The sequence below is a fragment of the Oryctolagus cuniculus genome, chromosome 1, assembly GCF_051225735.1.
Source record: "Oryctolagus cuniculus isolate XC-2025 breed Fujian yellow rabbit chromosome 1, ASM5122573v1, whole genome shotgun sequence".
In the NCBI taxonomy this organism is placed as follows: Eukaryota; Metazoa; Chordata; class Mammalia; order Lagomorpha; family Leporidae; genus Oryctolagus; species Oryctolagus cuniculus.
Window position 1 is genome coordinate 209879238 of NC_142867.1, and position 23079 is coordinate 209902316.

The 23079-nt window shown below is 40.8% G+C and overlaps 1 long non-coding RNA gene across 11 annotated transcripts in view; it reads left to right on the forward strand.

Moving 5' to 3' along the window:
• Positions 1 to 23079, forward strand: part of LOC149128844 (uncharacterized) — a 123798-nt gene that overhangs the window by 77083 nt on the left and 23636 nt on the right. For 4 of the 11 annotated variants that reach the window (XR_016224684.1, XR_016224678.1, XR_016224669.1 and 1 more), the window contains exons 3-4: positions 9547 to 9628; positions 9879 to 10264. This is a non-coding gene — a long non-coding RNA (uncharacterized LOC149128844). Of the gene's footprint in view, positions 1 to 9546; positions 9629 to 9878; positions 10265 to 20287; positions 20338 to 20805; positions 21573 to 23079 lie in introns of those variants that run through there. The other 7 variants (XR_016224675.1, XR_016224666.1, XR_016224668.1 and 4 more) reach the window with 6 other exon arrangements.

Consider the following 23079-nt stretch of genomic DNA (forward strand, 5'->3'; position numbering starts at 1 on the left):
CAGGTCAGGAAGATGTATGGTATTTGTCTTTCGGGGACTGGCTTATTTCACTAAGTATAATGGTTTTCAGTTGCATCCTTTTTGTTTGAAAGACAGGATTTCATTCTTTTTTTAATGGCTGAGTATATTCTGTAGTGTACATACATCATAATTGCTTTATCTAGTCATCAGTTGATAGACATCTGGGTTGATTCCATATCTTAGCTATTGTGAATTGAGCTGCAATAAACATATGCTGGTTTCATTTCATTTCAGAAAATTCTCAGAAGTAGGATGGCTGGGTCATATGGTAGACCTATTTTCAACTTTCTGAGGTTTCTCCATACTGTCTTCCACAATGGCTGTACTAGTTTGCATTTTCACCAGATTCAGTGTGACCCCAACCAAAATACCAACACTACTACTCTCAGATCCAGAAAAAATGATGCTAAAATTCATATGGAAACACAAGAGACCCTAAACAGATAAAGCAATCTTAAACAACAAAAACAAAACTAAAGGCATTATAAAACTAGACTTCAAGATATACTACAGGGTAGTGGATTATGGTACTTTTTGTGCCACATTCTTTCCAGCATTTGATTTTTGATTTCTGCATGAAAGCCATTCTAACTGGGGTGAGGTAAAACCTCATTGTGGTTTTGATTTGCATTTCCCTAATGGCTAATGATCCTGAGAATTTTTTTATGTGTTTGTTGGCCATTTGAATTTCCTCTTTTGAAAATGTGTGTTCACGTGCTTTGCCCACTTCTTAACAGGACTGTTTGTTTTGATTTTTGAACTCTTTATATATTCTGGATATTAATCCCTTATCAGTTTCATAGTTTGCAAATATTTTTTTCTCATTCTGTCAGTTGCCTCTTTATTGAGTGTTCCCTTTACAGTGAAGAAGTGTCTGAGCTTGATGTAATCTCATTTGTCTATTTTTGCTTTGATTGCATGTTTTTCTAGGGTCTTTTTAAAGAAGTCTTTGACTATGCCAATGACTTGCTGAGTTTCCCCAATGTCCTTCTCTCATAAATTGATGGTATCAGGTTGTATATTAGATCCCTGATGCATTTTGAGTTGATTTTTGTATAAGGTATTAAGTGAGGGTCGTCTTTCATACTTCTGCTCGAGAAGATCCAATTTTCCCAGCACAATTTGTTGAAAAGACTGTCCTTGCTCCAGGGCTTGATTTTAGCTGCTTTGTCAAATATTAGTTGGTTGTAAATGCATGGATTGATTTCTGGAGTTTCTATTTTGTTCCATTGGTTTTACATGTCTATTTTTGAGCTAGTACCAGAGTGTTTTTTTTTATTTTTTTTAAAAGTTTTTTTTTAACTTTTATTTAATGAATATAAATTTCCAAAGTACAGCTTATGGATTACAATGGCTTCCCCCCCCACAACGTCCCTCCCACCCGCAACCCTCCCCTCTCCCCTTCCATTCACATCAAGATTCATTTTCGATTCTCTTTATATACAGAAGATCAGTTTAGCATACATTAAGTAAAGATTTCAACAGTTTGCTCCCACACAGAAACATAAAGTGAAAAATAATAGATGATTTTTTAAATGATGAGGAAATCAGATCAGACCTATTGTCATGTTTAATCCCAGTGAGAGTCAAGTTGGGAATTGATAATTTCTTCTTCTTCTTCTTCTTCTTCTTCTTTTTTTTTTTTTTTTTTTTTTTTTACAGAAGATCAGTTTAGTATACATTAAGTAAAGCTTTCAACAGTTTGCACCCCCATAGAAACACAGAGTGAAATATACTGTTTGAGTACTCGTTATAGCATTAAGTCTCAATGTACAGCACATTAAGGACAGAGATCCTACATGAGGAGTAAGTGCACAGTGACTCCTGTTGTTGGCTTTACAAATTGACACTCCTGTTTATGGCATCAGTAATCTCCCTATGTACCAGTCATGAGTTTTCCAAGGCTATGGAAGCCTTTTGAGTTCACCGACTCTTATCTTGTTTAGACAAGGTCATAGTCAAAGTAGAGGTTCTCTCCTCCCTTCAGAGAAAGGTACCTCCTTCTTTGAAGACCTGTTCTTTCCACTGGGATCTCACTCACAGAGATCTTTCATTTAGGCTTTTTTTTTTTTTTTTTTTTTTTGCCTGAGTGTTTTGGCTTTCCATGCCTGAAATACTCTCATGGGCTTTTCAGCCAGATCGGAATGCCTTTAGGGCTGATTCTGAGGCCAGAGGGCTGTTTAGGACATCCGCCATTCTATGAGTCTGCTGAGTATCTCGCTTCCCATGTTGGATCACTCTCCCCTTTATTTATTCTGTTGGTTAGTATTAGCAGGTACTAGACTTGTTTATGTGCTCCCTTTGACTCTTAGTCCTTTCATTATGATCAATTGTGAACTGAAATTGATCACTTGGACTGGTGAGATGGCATTGGTACATGCCACCTAAATGGGATTGAATTGGAGTCCCCTGGTATGTTTCTAACTCTACCATTTGGGGCAAGTCAGCCTGAGCATGTCCCAAATTGTACATCTCTTCCCTCTCTTATTCCCACTCTTATGTTTAACAGGGATCACATTTCAGTTAAATTTCAACACTTAAGAATAACTGTGTATTAATTACAGAATTAAACCAGTCATATTAAGTAGAGCAGACAAAAAAACCTACTAAGAGGGATAATGTATTAAGTTGTTCATTAACAGTCAGGGCTATGCTGATCAAGTCACCATTTCTCATAGTGTCCATTTCACTTCAACAGGTTTCCTTTTTGGTGTTCAGTCAGTTGTCACCAATCAGGGAGAACATATGGTATTTGTCCCTTTGGGACTGGCTTATTTCACTCAGCATGATGTGTTCCAGATTCCTCCATTTTGTTGCAAATGACTGGATTTCGTTGTTTCTTACTGCGGTATAGTATTCTAAAGAGTACATATCCCATAATTTCTTTATCCAGTCTACCGTTGATGGGCATTTAGGTTGGTTCCAGGTCTTGGCTATTGTGAATTGAGCTGCAATAAACATTTGGGTGCAGACTGCTTTTTTGTTTGCCAATTTAAATTCCTTTGGGTAAATCCCAAGGAGTGCGATGGCTGGGTCGAACGGTAGGGTTATATTCAGGTTTCTGAGGAATCTCCAGATTGACTTCCATAGTGGCTTAACCAGTTTGCATTCCCACCAACAGTGGGTTAGTGTTCCTTTTTCCCCACATCCTCGCCAGCATCTGTTGTTGGTAGATTTCTGTATGTGAGCCATTCTAACCGGGGTGAGGTGAAACCTCATTGTGGTTTTGATTTGCATTTTCCTGATTGCTAGTGACCTTGAACATTTTTTCATGTGCCTGTTGGCCAAGTACCAGAGTGTTTTAATTACAACTGCCCTGTAGTATATCTTGAAGTCTAGTTTCAGGTATCATCCCTCTTTTTTTTTTTTTTTTTTTTTTTTTTTGGCTTGTTGGGCCAGTGTTGTATCAATTTTGTTTATTTTTTCAAAAAATCAGCTCTTCATTTCACTGATCATCTGTATTTTTTTTACATTTTAATTTTGTTTATTCTTTTTTTAAAATTTTTTTTGACAGGCAGAGTGGACAGTGAGAGAGAGAGACAGAGAGAAAGGTCTTCCTTTGCCATTGGTTCACCCTCCAATGGCTGCCATGGCTGGCGCGCTGCAGCCGGCGCACCGCGCTGATCCGATGGCAGGAGCCAGGTACTTATCCTGGTCTCCCATGGGGTGCAGGGCCCAAGCACTTGGGCCATACTCCACTGCACCCCCTGGCCACAGCAGAGAGCTGGCCTGGAAGAGGGGCAACCGGGACAGAATCCAGCGCCCCGACCGGGACCAGAACCTGGTGAGCCGGTGCCTCAAGGCGGAGGATTAGCCTAGTGAGCTGCGGCACCGGCCTAATTTTGTTTATTCTCTAATTTTAGTTATTTCTTTCTTCCTACTAATTTTGGGTTTGATTTGTTTTCTAAGTTATTGACATGCATTGATAGCTCATTTATTTGATGCCTTATCAATTTCCTTTTTTTAAGATTTATCTATTTGAAAGGAAGAGTTACAGAGAGGCAGAGGCAGACAGTGAGAAAGAAAGAGAGAGATTCTATCCACTTGTTGAGTCTCCAAATGTCAGCAATGGCCAGAGTTGGACTGATCTGTAGCCAGAATCATCCTGGAACATCTTTCACTGCTTTCCCAGGCCATTAAAGGGAGCTGGATTGAAAGTGGAACATTCGATATTCGAATTGGTGACTATATGAGATACTGGCACTGAAAGAGGTGGCTTTGCCAGCAATGCTACAGAGCTGGCTCCCTCTAATTTCTTGATGAAGGCACCAATTGCTATAAAATTTCCTCTTAACACTATTTCTGTTCTATTAGATTTTCCTGATGTTATATTTTATTTTCAGAAATTTTTATTTCCTTTACGATTCCTTCTATGTTCCACTGTTTTTTTTTAAGAGCTTGTTGTTGATATAAATCTATTTCTGTTACATTTGCTACCTTAAATTTGTTTGTCGGTGCTATAATCTGTGCTGTTTTTTTTAATCTCTTAGTTTTGACCAATTTTTTGTTAATCCCTTAGTGATATTTTTCATGAATATTCTTGCTAAGAGCATGAATTCTGTTACTTCGTGTTAAGAAACTTTTTGTAATTTGAAAGTTTAAAGGACGTATTTTTCTGATGATATATGTAGTATATATATGTTTCTGCTTTTTATTTTTTCCTAATTTTTAATTTTTTCTACCCAGATATTGAATTCTTTGTTGTTTGGTAATCCTACTTCCGTCTGTAGTGTTGTAGCAATCAGTGGTAAGAATATAGTATCTTATAAGTTTTTTTTACATAAGATAATGAAATGAGCTTAAGAAACACATGTTTTTGCTACTCTGTCTTATTCACTTTCTGGTTTTGATAATAATGCAGTTTGTGATTTATACATTCATAGCTATTATTAAATTATCTTTCTATTTTTGTACTTTTTTTTTTTTTAAATTTTTGACAGGCAGAGTGGACAGTGAGAGAGAGAGACAGAGAGAGAAAGGTCTTCCTTTGCCGTTGGTTCACCCTCCAATGGCCGCCGCTGCAGCCGGCGCACCACGCTGATCCGATGGCAGGAGCCAGGATCCAGGTGCTTTTCCTGGTCTCCCATGGGGTGCAGGGCCCAAGCACCTGGGCCATCCTCCACTGCACTCCCTGGCCATAGCAGAGAGCTGGCCTGGAAGAGGGGCAACTGGGACAGAATCTGGCGCCCTGACTGGGGCTAGAACTCGGTGTACCAGTGCCGCAAGGTGGAGGATTAGCCTATTGAGCCACGGCGCCGGCTTGTACTTATTTTCTTTCAACAACGTTATATGTTAAAATTTTTAAAAACTTAGTTATTTGAAAGGCAGAGTTATGGAGAGAAATAGAGGGAGTCAAATCTTCCATCTGCTGATTCCACAATGGCCAGGGCTGTTTATGGCATCAGTAATCACTCTAGGCTCTTGTCATGAGTTGCCAAGGCTATGGAAGCCTTTTGAGTTCACTGACTCTGATCATATTTAGACAAGGCCATGGTCAAAGTGGAAGTTCTCTCCTCCCTTCAGAGAAAGGTACCTCCTTTGATGGCTCGTTCTTTCCACTGGGATCTCACTTGCAGAGATCTTTCATTTAGGTCATTTTTTTTTTTCCCCAGAGTGTCTTGGCTTTCCATGCCTGAAGTACTCTCATACGCTTTTCAGCTGGATCCAAATGCCTTAAGGGCTGATTCTGAGGCCAGAGTGTTGTTTAGGACATCCGCCATTCTATGAGTCTGCTGTGTATGCCGGGGAAGTTTATTCTTGATTTAACTCTTGATCAATTAGGATCTATCTTCAAGCTCTTTTCTGAAGTAATGTACCTTAGTTATAGCCTTCATAAGTCCTTTTCTTGTCAGAGAATGTCTTCCTGGTTTCACTGAATGGGTCACTATTTTATGTGTATGTGCGTGTGCATGTGCATGTGTGTGTATGTATTCATGTGATCAGGGATACAAGGTCTAACCAGCCTCTGTCTGCAAGCTGAGAAACCACAAAAGACAGTGGTTAAAATTCAGTCTAAGTCTGAATGCCCCCAAACCAGAAGCTCTGATATCCAAGGACAGAACAAGACAGATATCTAAGCCTGAGAATCAAATATGCACAGTGTATTTTCCCCTCAGTTGCTATGCTGTGAACATGATTTGACTACGTAGGCAAATATTCAAACCCCAAAGTCCTCAGTTTATGGTATTAACTAGCTGGAAACTTGATCTATCAAATTATGGAGTTCAGCAAATGGGCATGCTGGGAGATCCTTAGGTCACTGGGGACCTGACTTCAGGAGGTAGTTCTTACAAGACCATTTGTTCTTAATGTCTAAGATGGTCCTTACTACCTCCTGGCTTACTTGTAATCCTTTCTTTGCTCATGTTCTACCAGTACTATTCACCAGTCTCACCAGATGACAAGCCATTGGGACTGCCTGATGTTAGCTTTGAACCTGTGAGCTAACTAAAACTTTTATCATTATAAAGTTAGCTTCTCACATCTATTTTTCATAGTAATGAAAAACTGACAAGCGCACTGATCCATTGTATCACATGTAGACATTTATTTTGGGGGTATGCTTTATAGAAAGACAGTCAGTAAGCACCATGACAAAATCAAAGGGATTTAAAAAAAAATCAAAGGGAACAGTATCTAACCCAACCATACACTATTAGTATAATTTTAAGCACATTTAGACTCATAAGTAAATAGGGATAATAATTCGCATCTTTAAGATTTGTTCTGATAATAAAGTCATAGAATATGTACAGATGACCTAGCAGATAGATACTCAACAACAAAGCAAGATTGAGGATGGGGTAAGAGATGCACCTAAGGCACAAAATGTGAAGAGGCACTCATTCTAGAATTGGTAAGTACAGGTAGTTTTAATTGAAATTTCTTTGATTATTTGTGATTTGAGTACTTTTTCTTGCCTGATTTTGACTTTACATGTAGATTCTTATGTGAAATGTCTGTTTTTTTGCTTACAATTTCTCTCATTTTCTTAGAGTCGTAAGTGTTCTTTATGTATTTTAAATATTTTTTGTCAGATAGTAAATATTTTCCCCCCTTTATCTTTTCATTTTTTAAAAGTTTCATTCAAATAAGCAAAAGTGATAATTTTGATGAAGCACATTTCTTTTTCTGGCTCATGGTTTTGTGTACTATCCAAGAAGTTATTCCCTACCCTGGGACTGCAATGAGTTTTCATTAGTTTCTTTTATTTGCATCATGTTTAGGCCCATGGACAATTTTGATTAATATTTGTTTATGGTGCCAAGTAAGTATCGATGTTTGCTTCCCCACCAGTACAATTTGGTGAAAATACTTTCCCTTTTAAAATTAACTTATCTCAGTGCTTTGTTGAAAATTAACTGGCCATGTGTGTGAAGCTAATTCTCGATTTCCTGTTCTGTATAAATTGATCTGTATGTCTATCTTGTTGATACTACCACAAGGTTTTACTACTGTGCATTTAAAATAACTCTTGAAATCAGGTAGTATAAATGTGCAATTTTTTAAAGAAGATTTCTTTGTTAGAGAAAGGGAGAGACTGAGGGAGAGAAATACCTGTTGGTTCACTCCCCAGATGGCCACAATGGCCAGGGCTGGGCCAGACCAAAGCCAGGAGCCAGGAGCAACTTCTAGGGCTCCCATGTGGGTAGCAGGAGCCCCAGCACTTGAACCATATTCTGCTGCTGTCCCCAGACCATTAACAGGGAGCTGGGTTGGAAGTGGAACAGCCAGAACTTGAACTGGTATACCCATAGGGGATGCTGGCATCACAAGTGGTGGCTTTACATGCTACCCCACAATGTCAGCCCCAAATTTGTTCTTTTTTTTTTTTTTTTTTTTGACAGGCAGAGTGGACAGTGAGAGAGAGAGAGACAGAGAGAAAGGTCTTCCTTTTTCCGTTGGTTCACCCCCCAATGGCTGCTAAGGCCGGCACGCTGTGGCCGGTGCACCGTGCTGATCTGAAGCCAGGAGCCAGGTGCTTAACCTGTTCTCCCATGAGGGTGTAGGGCCCAAGGACCTGGGCCATCCTCCACTGCACTCCCTGGCCACAGCAGAGAGCTGGCCTGGAAGAGGGGCAACCGGGACAGAATCCGGCGCCCTGACTGGGACTAGAACTCGGTGTACCAGTGCCTCAAGGCGGAGGATTAGCCTATTGAGCCACGGTGCCAGCCCAAATTTGTTCTTTTTGAAAAAGACTTCTTATCCTAAGTAATTTTTATTTTCATGTAAAGTTAGTAATCAATTTGTAAATTTCAACAAAGAGTCCTGCTGGAATTCTTATTGTCACTATATTGAAATTATAGATAATTTTGGAGAGAAATATCTAATTATATTGAGTCTTCTCCATGAGCATGGTATATAATTTCCATTTATATTTTTTTTCTAATTTCTCCCAACAGAATCTTATTTTATTTCTTTAATTTATTCCTAAGGATATTATAGTTTTGTTGTGTTATAACAATTACATTTTAAACCTTTTATGTTCAAATTATTTGCTGTTGCTACATAAAATTAATATTGTTTTTAACCTTGATTTTAAAATTCAAAAATTTAATTCTGTATCCTGAAATCTTGCTGAATTAACTCATTAGTTCTTATAGTTTTTTTAATCAGCCTGGGGACTTTCCACATAAATAATCATACCATCTACACATGGAGACATTTTTACTTCTTCCTTTCTAATCTTTATGCTTCTTAATTTTTCTTAGGTTAGTTGAAATTGCTAGCACCACCAGGATAGAGAATATACATCATTGCCTTATTTCTAATCTTGAGGAGAAAGTATTCACTATTTCATCATTAAATCTGAGACTGTAAAACTTTTTTTTTAAGATGTCTTTTACCACACAGAAGTTACCTTCTGTTCATAGTCTGCTGGAAGTTTTTGTCATGAATAAGCGTGAACTCTGTCAGTTGTTTTTTTCTGCATTGGTTGAGATCATCATGATTTTCCTTTTTATGCTGTTCATATGGTGAACTGCATAGATGTCTCTTTAAATGTTAAACTAAACTTGCATTATTGGGATAAATTCCCTATGATGATGTATATATTATTTCTTTGATATATTCCTGGATTTGACTTGTTCATAGTTTGTTATATTTAGGAGGGATATAGATCTGTGGTTTTTTATTTGTAGTAGTGCTACATAGTTTTGATATCAGGATAATATTGCTCTTTTATCCTATTTTCTCGAAGAATTTTTGTGAATTATTTTTGTCTTCCTCATTTGGTGGAATTCACCAGTAGGGATATTTTCACCTGGAGTGGGTTTTTTTTTTTTTTTTAATAAGAAGGATTTTTTTTTTTAGATATGAGAATTTCATTTAAGAAATCTTAAATTAATTTGAAGGGTAAAGGGACAGGGGGAGGGAAGGAGAGAGAGAATGAGAGTGAGAGAATGAGAGGAGAATGGGGGGGATTTTCTATCCACTGTTATACTACCCAAATGACTGCAATAGCTGGGGTTGGGCCAGGCTGAAGCAATGAGCTGGTAACTCAATCTTGTTCTCTCATGTGGGCAGCAGGCATTCAACCACTTGAGCCATCACCACTGCCTCCAAGCAAGAAGCTGGGCTCAAAAGCAGAGCTGGTACTCAAACCCAGGTACTCTGATATTGTATACAACCCAAGTGATATCTCCACTAGTGCCTCAAATATCAGATTATCTAATTCTTCTTACTAGTTTTCAAGGAATATGTTTGTTTCAATTAATTTGTCAGTTTTATGCAAAGAATTTTTGATAATTTATCTTGTAATATCTGTTGTAGCTGTTGTTATAATTCTCTATTTTTCCTGATACTTATCATTGGTTTTCTTTCTTTTCTTTCTTTCTTTTTTTTTTTTTTTTTGACAGGCAGAGTTAGAGACAGAGAGAAAGGTCTTTCTTCCATTGGTTTATCCCCCAAATGGCTGCTATGGCCAGCACGCTGTGCCGATCCGAAGCCAGGAGCTTCCTCCTGGTCTCCCATGTGGGTGCAGGGCCCAAGCACTTGGGCCATCCTCCACTGCCTTCCCCGGGCCACAGCAGAGAGCTGGAGTGGAAGAGGAGCAACCGGGACAGGATCCGGCACCCTGAGTGGGACTAGAACCCGGGGTGCTGGTGCTGCAGGCGGAGGATTAGCCGAGTGAGCCGTGGCGCTGGCCATCATTGGTTTTCTTCCTTATTCCTTCATCCCTCCTAATTCAGTCCAACTAGAGGTACAGAAATTTTATAAAAATAAATAAAGGACTTTTGTTTAATGGATTCCATTTATCATTTCTATTTCATTCAGTTTTGCTCTTTTTTTTTTTTAATCATGGGTTTACATTGTTTCCTTTGTTATCCTTTTCTTTCTTAAGGTCATTAATTTTAGGTCTCCCCCTGACCCCAACCTAAACATTTAAAACCAAAATTCCCTGTGAGTATTCTTTGGCTGCATCCGACCAATGTTTACATGTCATGTTTTCATTATCATTTGGTTTCAAACATTTTCTAATCCTTCTGTGACTTCTTGTTTGACCCATGGATTATTGGAAAATCTATTGTCTGATTTCCAAGCATTTATAATTATCCTATCTACCTTATCCTTATCAAATTTTAATATATTAGTAGTCAAAGGACATACTTTGTCCTACTTCAATGCTTTAAGCTTTATTGAAACTTGTTTTACAGCCTAACATATCTTGGTGAAGTTACCATGTGCTCTTGAGAGTAATGCTTATCATGCAGTTGTTGAATATAAAGTTCTATAAACTTAAATTGGGTAAAAGTGAGTGATATATCCAGTTATTTTATTCTTTGTGTTCTCTTGCTTTAATTTTTCTATAATTTGCTGAAAAAGGTGTTAAATTCTCCCATTCTGATTGTAAAATCATCAGTCTCTTTTTTTTTCACATTTTTAAAAATTTATTTATTTGAAGGTAGAGTCACAGTGAGAGAGACAGAGAGAAAGGGCTTCCTTCCGTTGGTTCACTCCCCAAATGGCCGCCACAGCCAGCTCTGTGCTGATCCGAAGCCAGGAGCCAGATGCCTTCTCCTGGTCTCCCATGAGGGTGCAGGGGCCCAAGCACTTGGGCCATCCTCTATTGCCTTCCCGGGCCACAGCAGAGAGCTGGACTGGAAGAGGAGCAACCGGGACTAGATCCCGGTGCCCATATGGGATGCCGGTGCTGCAGGCAGAAGATTAACCAAGTGAGCCATGGCACCAGCCCCCAGTCTCTCTCTTTACTCTTACCAATTTTAACTCATGGATTTTAATACTGTGTTGTTAGGCAAATATACACTTATGATTGCTTTGCCTTCCTGATGAATTAATTATTTTAATATTAAGAAATGTTCTTCCTTTTTTTTTGGTAATGCTCCTGAGATCTATCTTGTTTGATACTGTTACTGCCGCTGTAGCATTATGGTTATTCTTTATATTGCATATCTTTTTATGTCCATTTGGTTTCAACTTTTTTGATTATATCTAAAGTGTCTTTTCTTAGATACGTTAGTTGATTATTGATTATTAAAAATCTAGCCTGAATACTTATTCCTTATAATTGGAGTGTTTCCTCTGGCCTCAGAATCAGCCCTTAAGGCATGCGGATCCGGCTGAAAAGCCCATGAGAGTATTTCAGGCATGGAAAGCCAAGACACTCTGGGGAAAAAAAAACAACCTAAATGAAAGATCTCCGCGAGTGAGATCCCAGTGGAAAGAACGGGTCATCAAAGAAGGAGGTACCTTTCTCTGAAGGGAGGAGAGAACTTCCATTTTGACCATGGCCTTGTCTAAATATGATCAGAGTCAGTGAACTCAGGGGGCTTCCATAGCCTTGGAAAGCTCATGACAAGAGCCTAGGGTGATTACTGAGGCCATAAACAAGAGTGTCAATTTGTAAAGTCAACAACAGGAGTCACTGTGCACTTACTCCTCATGTAGGATCTCTGTCTTTAATGTGCTGTACATTGTGATTTAATGCTATAACTAGTACTCAAACAGTATTTTTCACTTTATGTTTCTGTGTGGGAGCAAACTGTTGAAATCTTTACTTAATGTATGCTAAACTAATCTTCTGTATATAAAGAGAATCGAAAATGAATCTTGATGTGAATGGAAGGGGAGAGGGAGTGGGAAAGGGGATGGTTGCGGGTGTGAGGGATGTTATGGGGGGAAAGCCATTGTAATCCATAAGCTGTACTTTGGAAATTTATATTCATTAAATAAAAGTTAAAAAAAAAGCAAATGGAAAAAAATGTATTAAAAATTCATTAAAAATAAAAATAATTGGAATGTTTCAAGCCCATTAAAATTTAGTATAATTAGTAATGATTGAATTTGTATCCTATTTTTTTTCTTTGTGTTTTTAATCCTTCTAACTTCCCTTTCCCTTATCCTCTTTCTTTTGGATTATTGAAATATCTTAATTTCCATTTCAAAACATGCATTGGTTTGAAGTTACACTCTTATGCATTTCCCTCAAAAATGTTTGCCATATACAATCTTAACTTTTAAGCACATTCATAGTGCTAATATAATTTAAAATTGGAATATTTTAACATATGATTCCATATACTCTTCATCTAACCATCCTTTGAGTTATGATTATCATGTATATCCTAAGACAATGTGCTGTGAGAACCACTTATATTCTAAAGAAATTCAAAGAATGTTATATTTACTCCTCTATTTACCATTTATGTGTGATATTATTCATTCATTCATGAAGAATTCCCTCAACCTGAAGTAATTTTAATATAGCTCTGATAGTGACAAATTCCCTGAATTTTTCATTATATAAAAATGCTTTGTTTTAGTTTTGAAGATATTTTGCTGGATTTAGAATTCTGTGATGGTGGCCGGCACTGCGGCTCAATAGGCTAATCCTCCGCCTTGAGGCGCCGGCACACCAGGTTCTAGTCCTGGTTGGGGCGCCGGATTCTGTCCCGGTTGCCCCTCTTCCAGGCCAGCTCTCTGCTGTGGCCTGGGAGTGCAGTGGAGGATGACCCAAGTGCTTGGGCCCTGCACCCCATGGGAGACCAGGAAACGTACCTGGCTCCTGCCTTTGGATCAGCGCGGTGTGCCAGTTGCAGTGCGCCAGCCGCGGTGGCCATTGGAGGGTGAACCAACGGCAAAGGAAGACCTTTCTCTCTGTCTCTCTCTCTCTCACTGTCCACTCTGCCTGTCAAAAAAAAAAAAAAAGCTGTAATGGCAGTTTTTCTTTTTAAAAATATTTTAGGGTATTCCACTACCTTCTAACTTCCATGGTTTCTGGTCTAAAGTTAGTGATTTTTTCTATCATTGTTTCCTGTGTGTAATGTACTATATTTCTCTGGCTGCTTTTTAGCTTTTCTCTTGACTTTGGCTGGTTAGCAGTTTGACCACAATGTGCCTACATATGAATTTCTTTTCCTTTCTTTTTTGGTGAGCATCAGTTTATTTTTTTTTTAATTTTATCTAAGCTATACAAATTTCATGTATTTCATGTATACAGATTTAGGAACATAGTGATTCTTCCCACACCAAGATCCCTCCTGCCAGTGCTCCCACCCTTCCTCTTCTTTCCTCTCATATTCCCTTTCTTAATTTTTGCAATGATCTACTTCCAGTTTACTTTACATTCATAAGGTTAACCCTACACTAAGTAAAGAGTTCAACAAATACTAAGAAAAACAAACTGTTTCTCAACAGTAGAGACAAGGGCTGTTAACAATAATCAGTTCTCAAAATGTCAATTTTGCTCAGATACATTACATGTTTTTGGTAAGTTATGTGTTACCACACATGAGGAAAGCATATATTTGTCTTTTTGGGACTGGCTTATTACACTAAGTATAATGGTTTCCAGTTCCATCCATTTTGTTGCAAATACAAGATTTCATTCTTTTTTTATGGCTGAGTAGTATTCCATAGTGTGTATCTATATCTATATATCATAATTTCTTTTTTTTTTTTTTGACAGGCAGAGTGGATAGTGAGTGAGAGAGAGAGAGAGAGACAGAGAGAAAGGTCTTCCTTTTTGCCATTGGTTCACCCTCCAATGGCTGGCGTGGCCAGGGCACTGCGGCTGGTGCATTGCGCTGATCCGAAGCCAGGAGCCAGGTGCTTCTCCTGGTCTCCCATGGGGTGCAGGGCCCAAGGACTTGGGCCATCCTCCACCGCACTCCCGGGCCATAGCAGAGAGCTGGTCTGGAAGAGGGGCAACTGGGACAGAATCCAGCGCCCCGACTGGGACTAGAACCCCAGGTACCAGCGCCTCAAGGCGGAGGATTAGCCTATTGAGCCGCGGCGCTGGCCTATATCTGTGGGGAGCAACCGAGACTAGACTAAATTACTGGAACTGCTAGGACTAATTCTATGCATCTGCTCTCCCACAATATGGCCCTGAGAGACAGCAAACAACTTCTACACAGCTGCCTCACCAGTTCGACTGACGAGCTGCAGGAGCTGATCCTGGTCCTGATTGGAGGAGAGCAGCATGCTCGGCGTGTGGGCATCAGAGCATGGATTGGTGGAAGAGGACTATAAAGGAGGAGAGAGACAGCATGCACCAGGAACATCTGAGCAACCCCTGAGAGAGCCGGCGGGCGATGTGCCGCTCCTCTGTGGAAGCGGGGAAAGTGGCGGGGGTGCCACCCCTCCGCGGAGCCGGGGGTCCGGCAGCTAACCCAGGATGGCGTCGTTCTTCCATGAGTGGGGGAGCGGCAGCAAACCCAGGAAGGGCCGGGCAAAAAGAACAGCACAGGGTCCGGTGTCGTTCCTCCGCGAATGGGGGAGCGACATAATGGTGCCATGACTCGGATATGAAACTTTGGAGGGAAGAAGTGAGAAGAAGTGGGAAAATACTGGAGAGAGACTAGAGAAGAGCCTAGGGAAAAGCCGGATGGAAAAAGTGCTGGAAGAAGCTAGTGAAAGCCTAGGCATGGACTTGGATACGGACTGCGGGGAGAAGTTAGGAGAAATGTAAGATTAAAAGTGAAAGTGAAAGCTAGAAAAAACTTAGACTCGGATACAGACTGTGGGGAGAAGCTAGGAGAAATGAGAGAGAAATATTGCTGGAAAAAAGCTAGGAAAAGTACCAGGGAGAGAAAAATATAAGCTAGGGAAAGTGAAGCCGTGGGGGTAGGCTGAAGCGGAGACGTAAGCTAGGTTGGGATTCGTCAGATTAGCCCGGGGAACTTAGACTGAAAACTAAACCAGTAGCGGAAACGTGAGCTAGGCTGTGATTCGTGGAAGGCCGCCGAGCGCAGAGAGAGTGCGGGGTGCGAGCAGATAAAAGCGCGGAGCTAGCGCAGAGGCCGCAGGGCGGGTGCGAAAGGGCGTAGACTGCGGAGCGTGCACGGAGCCGGGAAGCCGCGCAGATAAGAGAAGTGCGGGGCAAGTGTGGAGACTGTAGAGCCCGCGCGGAGCCAGGAAACCACGCAGATAGGAGGGAGATAGAAGTAAATAAGAGAAATAGGAATGCCTGGAGATAGAAGTAAAATGAAAGGAATAGGAATGCCCAGAGATAGAAGTAAAATGAGAGGAATAGGAATGCCTGGGGATAGAAGTAAAATAAGAGAAATAAGGATACCCGGAGATAGAAATATAGAAGTAAAATGAGAGAAATAGGAATGCCTGGAGATAGAAGTAAAATGAGAGGAATAAGAATGCTGGGAGATAGAAGTAAATAAGAGAAATAGGAATGCCTGGAGATAGAAGTAAATAAGAGAAAAATAAAAAAGGCCTCCCCACAACATGGCAATGAGAGGGCTCGGATTCGGTCTGCCTGATTAGTAAGGTGATAAGCACCTGTGGGCAGCTTGAGCAGAGCAGAGCATGCGCCGCAGGGCACCGAACACAGGCATGCATCAGCGCCTAAAAACTCCCCACAACATGGCGAAGAGAGGACCCGGATTCGGTCTGCCTGATTGGTAGGGCTATAAGCACCTGTTGGCAACTCTAGCAGAGCAGAGTGTGCGCCGCGGGGCACCGAAGAAAGGCGCGTATCAACGCCAAAGAATAAAAAGAAAGGGGGAACTGTGGGGAGCAACCGAGACTAGACTAAATTACTGGAAATAGGACTAATTCTATGCATCTGCTCTCCCACAACATGGCGCTGAGGGACAGCAAACAACTTCTACACAGCTGCCTCACCAGTTCGACTGATAAACTGCAGGAGCTGATCCTGCTCCTGATTGGAGGAGAGCAGCGTGCTCGGCGTGTGGGCAGCAGAGCATGGATTGGTGGAAGAGGACTATAAAGGAGGAGAGAAACAACATGCACCAGGAAACATCTGAGGAACATCTGAGCAGCCCCTGAGAGAGCCGGCCGGCGATGTGCCGCTCCTCTGTGGAAGCGGGGAAAGTGGCGGGAGTGCTGCCCCTCTGCGGAGGCGGGGAGTCTGGCAGCTAACCTGGGATGGCGTCGTTCCTCCGCAGGTGGGGGAGCGGCAGCAAACCCGGGAAGGGCCGGGCAAAAAGAACAGCACAGGGTCCGGTGTTGTTCCTCCGCGAATGGGGGAGCTACATATATCATAATTTCTTTATCCAGACATATATTGACAGTTGATTCCATATCTTAGCTATTGTGAATTGAACTGCAATAAACACGGGGGTATGGATAGCTCTTTCGTATGCTGATTTCATTTCCTTTGGGTAAATTCCCAGGAGTGGGATGGCTGTGTCATATGGTAAATCTCTTTTCATCTTTCTGAGATAGCTCCATACTGCCTTCTACAATGCTTGCACTATTTTACATTCCTACCAACAGCGGATTAGGGTACCTTTTTCCCCACATTCTCACCAGCATTTAGTGTTTGTTGATTTTTTTAAAATTTTGTTGTACAAGTTCCATATATTTCATATATACAGATGTAGGAACATACACTTCCCCCTCCTCCCTACCTCCTGCCTGCACTCCAACCCTTCTTCCCCCTTCCTCTTGGATTCCAACTCTTAATTTTTACAATGAACTATTTTCAGTATACTTAAGGATCATATAGTTTAAGTAAAAGAGTTCAACAAATAATATGAAGAGAAATAAAGCACTGTTCCTTAGTGGAAACAACAAGGGCTATAAACAATCATAGGTTTTCAAAATGTCAATTTCACCCTAATATATTACATTTTGGTACTCTATTAGTTACGTTGGATCAGAGAAAACATATGATATCTGATTTTTGGGACCAGCTTATTTCACTAAGTATAATGGTTTCCAGTTGTGTCCATCTGGGAAAACAGTAGAAGATGGCCCAAGTCCTTGGGCCCCTGCAACCACGTGGGAGACATGGAAGAAGCTCCTGGCTCCTGGCTCCGGCCATTGTGGCCAACTGAGTAGTGAACTATCAGATGGAAGACATCTCTCTCTGTCTGTCTTTCCTTCTCTCTCTGTATAACTCTGACTTTCAAATAAATGGATCAATATTTTTTTTTTTGACAGGCAGAGTGGACAATGAGAGGGAAAGACAGAAAGGTCTTCCTTTTCTGTTGGTTCACCCCCCAGTTGCCGCTGAGGCTGGCATACTGCGGCTGGTGCACCGTGCTGATCCGAAGCCAGGAGCCAGGTGCTTAACCTGGTCTCCCATGAGGGTGCAGGGCCCAAGGTCCTGGGCCTTCCTCCACTGCACTCCCAGGCCACAGCAGAGAGCTGGACTAGAAGAGGAGCAACTGGGTCAAAATCCAGCATCCTGACCAGGACTAGGACCCAGTGTACCGGCGCCACAGGTGGAGGATTAGCCTATTGAGCCACAGCACCAGCCATAAATAAATAAATCTTGAAAATTTTTCCTCTCTTGAAAAATGCCTGTTCCTAGTCCTTTGCCCATTTCTTAACTGGATTGTTTATTTTGTTGGTGTTTAAGTTTTTGAGCTCTTTATAAATTATAGATGTTAACCCTTTATCAGTTTTGCAGTTTGCAAATATTACCTCCCATTCTGTCAGGTACCTATTCACTCTGCTGAGTGTTTCTTTTGTGGGGCAGAAGCTTCTCGCTTGATGTAATCCCATTTGTCAGTTTTGGCTTTGATTGTATATGCTTCTGGGTTTTCTTCCAAGAAGTCTTTGTCTATGCCAATGTCTTCCTAAGTTTTCCCAATGTTCTTTAATGATTTGATGATAACAGGTCATAGATTTAGGTCTTTGATCCATTTTGAGAGGATTTTTGTGTAAGGTAGGGGTCTTGCTTCATACTTCTGTATGTGGAGATCCAGTTTCCCTAGCACCACTTGTTAAAGAGACTGTCCTTGCTCCACAGATAGATTTTAACTCCTTTATCAAAATAAGTTGGGTGTGGATGCATGGATTGGTTGATTTCTGGAGTTTTTTATTCTGTTCCATTGGACTACAAGTCTGTTTTTTTGCCATTACTATGTTTTAATTATAACTGCCCTGCAGCATGAAAATCAGGTATTGTGAAGCCTTTGGCTTTGTTTTTGTTGTATAAGATTGCTTTATTTGGGGTCTCTTGTGCTTCTGTTTCTGTGGATTTGTTCTGAGAGGAGGAGCATGGTGGGGGCAAGAGGTGCGAAGTCATGACACAGACATTGAGAGTGGGGTGAAAGAGGGCTAGAGGTGAGCAGGTTGCAGACTCATTTATTTCAGTTGGTGCAGCAGCTTATATAGATGAGGCAGCCAATCTGGTCAAGGGGCGGTTTATGCCATAACCAATCACTGCCTATTGCCAGGCAGGCTTGTTTGCCGGGTGGGTTCTGAAGCCATTCCTGAGTAACTTATGCTCGCTTGCAAGTGGCCATCTTGGCATGGTCTTCTCATTCCACCACGTTTCCATATGAATTTTTACATCATTTTTTTTTCTAGATCTGGAAAGAATGTTGGTATTTTGATTGGAATCACATTGAATCTGTAAATTGCTTTTTGTAGTATGGACATTTTGATGATGTTGATTCTTCCAATCCATGAACATGGGAAATTTTTCCATTTTTTAATGTCTTTTATTTCTTTCTTTAGTGTTTTGTAGTTTTCATTGTAGAGACCTTTGACATCCTTAGTTAAATTTATTTCAAGATATTTGATTCTTTTTGAAGCTATTGTGGATAGGACTGATCTTTCTCAGTCATGACATTACCTGTGTATACAAAGACTATTGATTTTTCTGTGTTGATTTTATATCCTACCACTTTACCAAACTCTTCTATGAGTTCCAATATTCTCTCATAGAGTCTTTTGGATGCCCTATATATAGGATCATGTCATCTGCAATTAGGGATAGTTTGATTTCCTCCTTTCTAATTTGTATCCCTTTGATTTAATTTTCTTCCCTAATGTCTCTGGACTATATTAAATAGCAATGGCGAGAGTGGGCATCCTTGTCTGTGTTCATATCTTAGGAGAAATTCTTCCAGCTTTTCCCCATTCATAAGGATGCTGTTTGTGAGTTTGTCATATATTGCCTTGACTGTGTTGAGGAATATTCCTTCTATGCCCAATTTGCTTAAGGTTTTTTATCATGAAAAGGTGTTGTATTTTATCAAATGCTTTCTCTGCATCTACTGAGATAACTGTATGGTTTTTATTTTTTAGTTTGTTAATGTGATGTATCACATTGATTGACTTTCAGATGGTGAATCATCCCTGCATCTCAGATATAAATCCCATTTATTCTGGGTGAATGATCTTTCTAATGGATTGTTGGATTTGATTGGCTAGTATTTTGTTGAGGATTTTTTACATCTATGTTCATCAGGTCATTGGCATATAATTCTCTTTCTCTGTTGCATCTCTTTCAGGTTTAGGTATTTAAGGTGATACTGGCTTCATAGAAGGAGTTTGAGAGGATACCCTCCCTTTTAATTGTTTTGAATAGCTCGAGAAGAATTGTAATTAGTTTTTCTTTATGTCCGGTAGAATTAAGCAGTAAAGACATCAGGTCCTGGGCTTTTTTTTTTTTTTGTTGGGAGGGTCTTCATTACTGAATCAATTTAGGTTTGGTTATTATTCTGTTTAGGTTTTCTATATCTTCATGACTTAATTTTGGTAGATTGTTTCTAGGAATCTATCCATTTCTTCTAAGTTTCCCAATTTGCTGGGTTACAGCTCTTTGTAGTAATTTCTGATGATTCTTTTTATTTCTGTGGTATCTGTTGTTACATTTCCTTCATCATCTCTGATTTTATTGATTTGGGTCTTTTCCCTCTTTTTTTTTTTTTTGGTTAGTTGTGCCAATGGTATATCAATTTTGTTGATGGCTTCAAAAAACCAGCCCTTTATTTCACAGATTTTCTTTGTTTCAAATTTGTTTATTCTAATTTTAATTATTTCTTTTTCTCCTACTAATTTTGAGTTTGGTTTGTTCTTTTTCTAGGTCCTTGAGATACATTAGTAGCTCATATTTTGGTATCTTTCCAATTTCAGGTATGTACTAGTTGCTATAAACTTCCCTCTTAATACTACTTTTGCTCTATCCCATAAGATTTGTTATGATGTATTGTTACCTTCATTTGTTTCTGGGAATTTTTTGATTTCTTTTTTGATTTGTTCTGTAAGTAAAATGGTGCAGTCTTATCTGTGGTGCCATGTATGCCTTGCTTGCCATCTTAGGCCCTGTCCCATCTTCAGTTGCACAGTAGGCTTTGGTCCTAAGCCACATGGCCCAACCACTTGTGTCAGCTCCACTCCAGCCCTAATGGGATTCACTACTCCTAATTCCTTGCTTGTCCCTGGCAAAGTTCTAATAGGTCCTATTCCTGAACACGTGCTCTCTCTCTCTTACATTCTCTTTCACCCTTTTACTCTCTTGCCCTCTCCCCTAGCCCATTGGGCTTTCGCTACCCAATGATAAATCATTCCTCTAACTCCAGTGGTTGGTTTGTTTTGTGGCAGACTTATGTCTTTCATGACCTGTGGGGAGCAATCCGGACTGGACTGAGTTACTGGAATTAAGACTTATTCTATGCATCTGCTCTCCCACAATATGGCGCTGGGAGAGGAGAAAACAGCTTCTACGCAGCTGCCTCCAGTTCAACCAATAAACTGTAGGACTTGCTCCTGATTGGAGGAGAGCAGCGTACTCGGCATGTGGGCAGCTGAGTTAGGATTGGCAGAGGAGGACTATAAAGGATGAGAGAGACGGCATGCACCAGGAACATCTAAGGGGAACATCTAAGGGAACACCTGTGCAGCCCCCGAGAAGAGCCGGCCGGCGGTGTGCCGCTCCCCTGCGGAAGTGGGGAATGCGGCCAGGGGGAACCGCCCTTCCACGGAGGTGGAAGGGATAGTAGCCAACCCGGGAAGAACCAGCAGCAAACCCGGGGAGGGCCGAGCAGACGAGAGAACAGCGCAGGGTTCAGTGTCGTTCCTCCACGAAGAGGGGGAGCGACAATGACCCACTGTTCATTAAGGAACATATTGTTCAATCTCCATGTGTTTGCATTTTTTTAATTTTTTTAAATTTTTGTTTGTTTTCTGGTCTGACTTAGATATTTTCAAAGATTTGTTTTCTATCTCAGATATGCTTTCTTCTGCTTAACCAAGTCTGTTTTTAAGGCTTTCCACTGTGTATTTTTTTTTGCCATATTGAATTCTTCATTTCTAATATTTGTTTGATTTCTCTTTAAAATCTCAGTCTCAGATGATAATTTTTCTTCCATGTCATGTATTGATCTTTAACTTGTGAATTTGCTTTTCAGTGCCTTTGAATAATCCTATGATCAATTGTTTGAACTCCTTTACATAGTTTGCTTTTTTTTAAATATTTTTATTTATTTATTTGACAGGTAGAGTTACAGACAGTGAGAGAGAGAGATAGAGAAAGGTCTTCCTTCCATTGGTTTACTCCCCAAATGGCCGCAATGGCCAGAGCTATGCCAATCCAAAGCCAGGAGCCAGGTGCCTCCTCCTGGTCTCCCATGTGGGTGCAGGGGCCCAAGCACTTGGGCCATCCTCCATTGGTTTCCCAGGCCATCTCAGAGAGCTGGATTGGAAGAGGAGCAACTGGGACTAGAACCTGGTGCCCATATGAGATGCTGATGCTGCAGATGAGGATTAACCTAGTGCGCCACAGCGCTGGCCCATCAAAATGGTGGCTTCTCCATGCTGGTTGCTGGACACACAAAAGAGCCACTGCAGCCCCTATTGATTTCAAAATGGTACCTTATCCCCACCTAGTGCTTGGTACATGCTTCTGAGCTTCCACAGGTGCTGCTGGCATCAAGATGGTGCCGTGTTGTCTCCTGTTGCTGGTTGTATGCTCAAGAGCTGGTGGTGCATCTGCTACTGATGTCAAAATGGTGCCTTCTCCCAGCTGGGCTGGGCACTGCTGTGGGGCTATGGGGAAAGAGAAACATGCCTCTCCACTGGGTTAGGTGCGTACCTTGTCCCTCTTACGGCTCCAGGCCGGACTCAAAGACTGTACTTTGCTACGCTCTCCTTCTGGCTGTATCGCCAGTGGGTCGTGCTGCTTTAATCTGTTCTCAACTCACTCTCCAAAGATGGTGCTTCTCTGTCTCTCAGCTGCAGAGGTCGTGTGTTGTGTCCTTGCTCATTGCTGCATGTCCTCACCTTCCACGCTGATCACAGTGTCCTTCTTCCTTCTGTAGCATTTCCATTGCCGAGTTTGCTGCAGCTCTGCCCTGGGAATGCACTTCCTCCACCTTCTTGCCCACTATTTTCTCCTCACCTAAAGCCATACGCCCTTTCCCTGCTCTGCCATGTTGCACCTTGCTCGTGGAGTTCCTTGAACTAATACTCTTCAATGTTTTTAGAGTTACCTCAATCTGTAAATTTATATCTCAGCAATTTATTATGTTTTCTGAAATTTTGGTTTATTTCTCCTGCTATCCCATTCTCTTTTTCAGTGAGACATTTTGAAATCATTTCACATGTCCCAGAGGTTCTGTTAATTAAAAAGAAAACCCTTTTTAAAACCTCTCATTCAAATAGGATGACATCTGTTGATCCAGCTGCATGTTCACTGTTTCCTTTCATCTTCCTTTTGCTGTTTAGCCACTCAGAGATAGTTCAGGGGTTAGCCAGAGTCTTGGGCTGAGTTTAAGTTTAGAATTTGTTGTTGTTCTTTCTTGACTTTCTTCTCCTTTCACTTTTTTGCCCGGTTTCCATATGACTTTTCCTCTGGTTCCTCTCACCTGAACAGCCTTT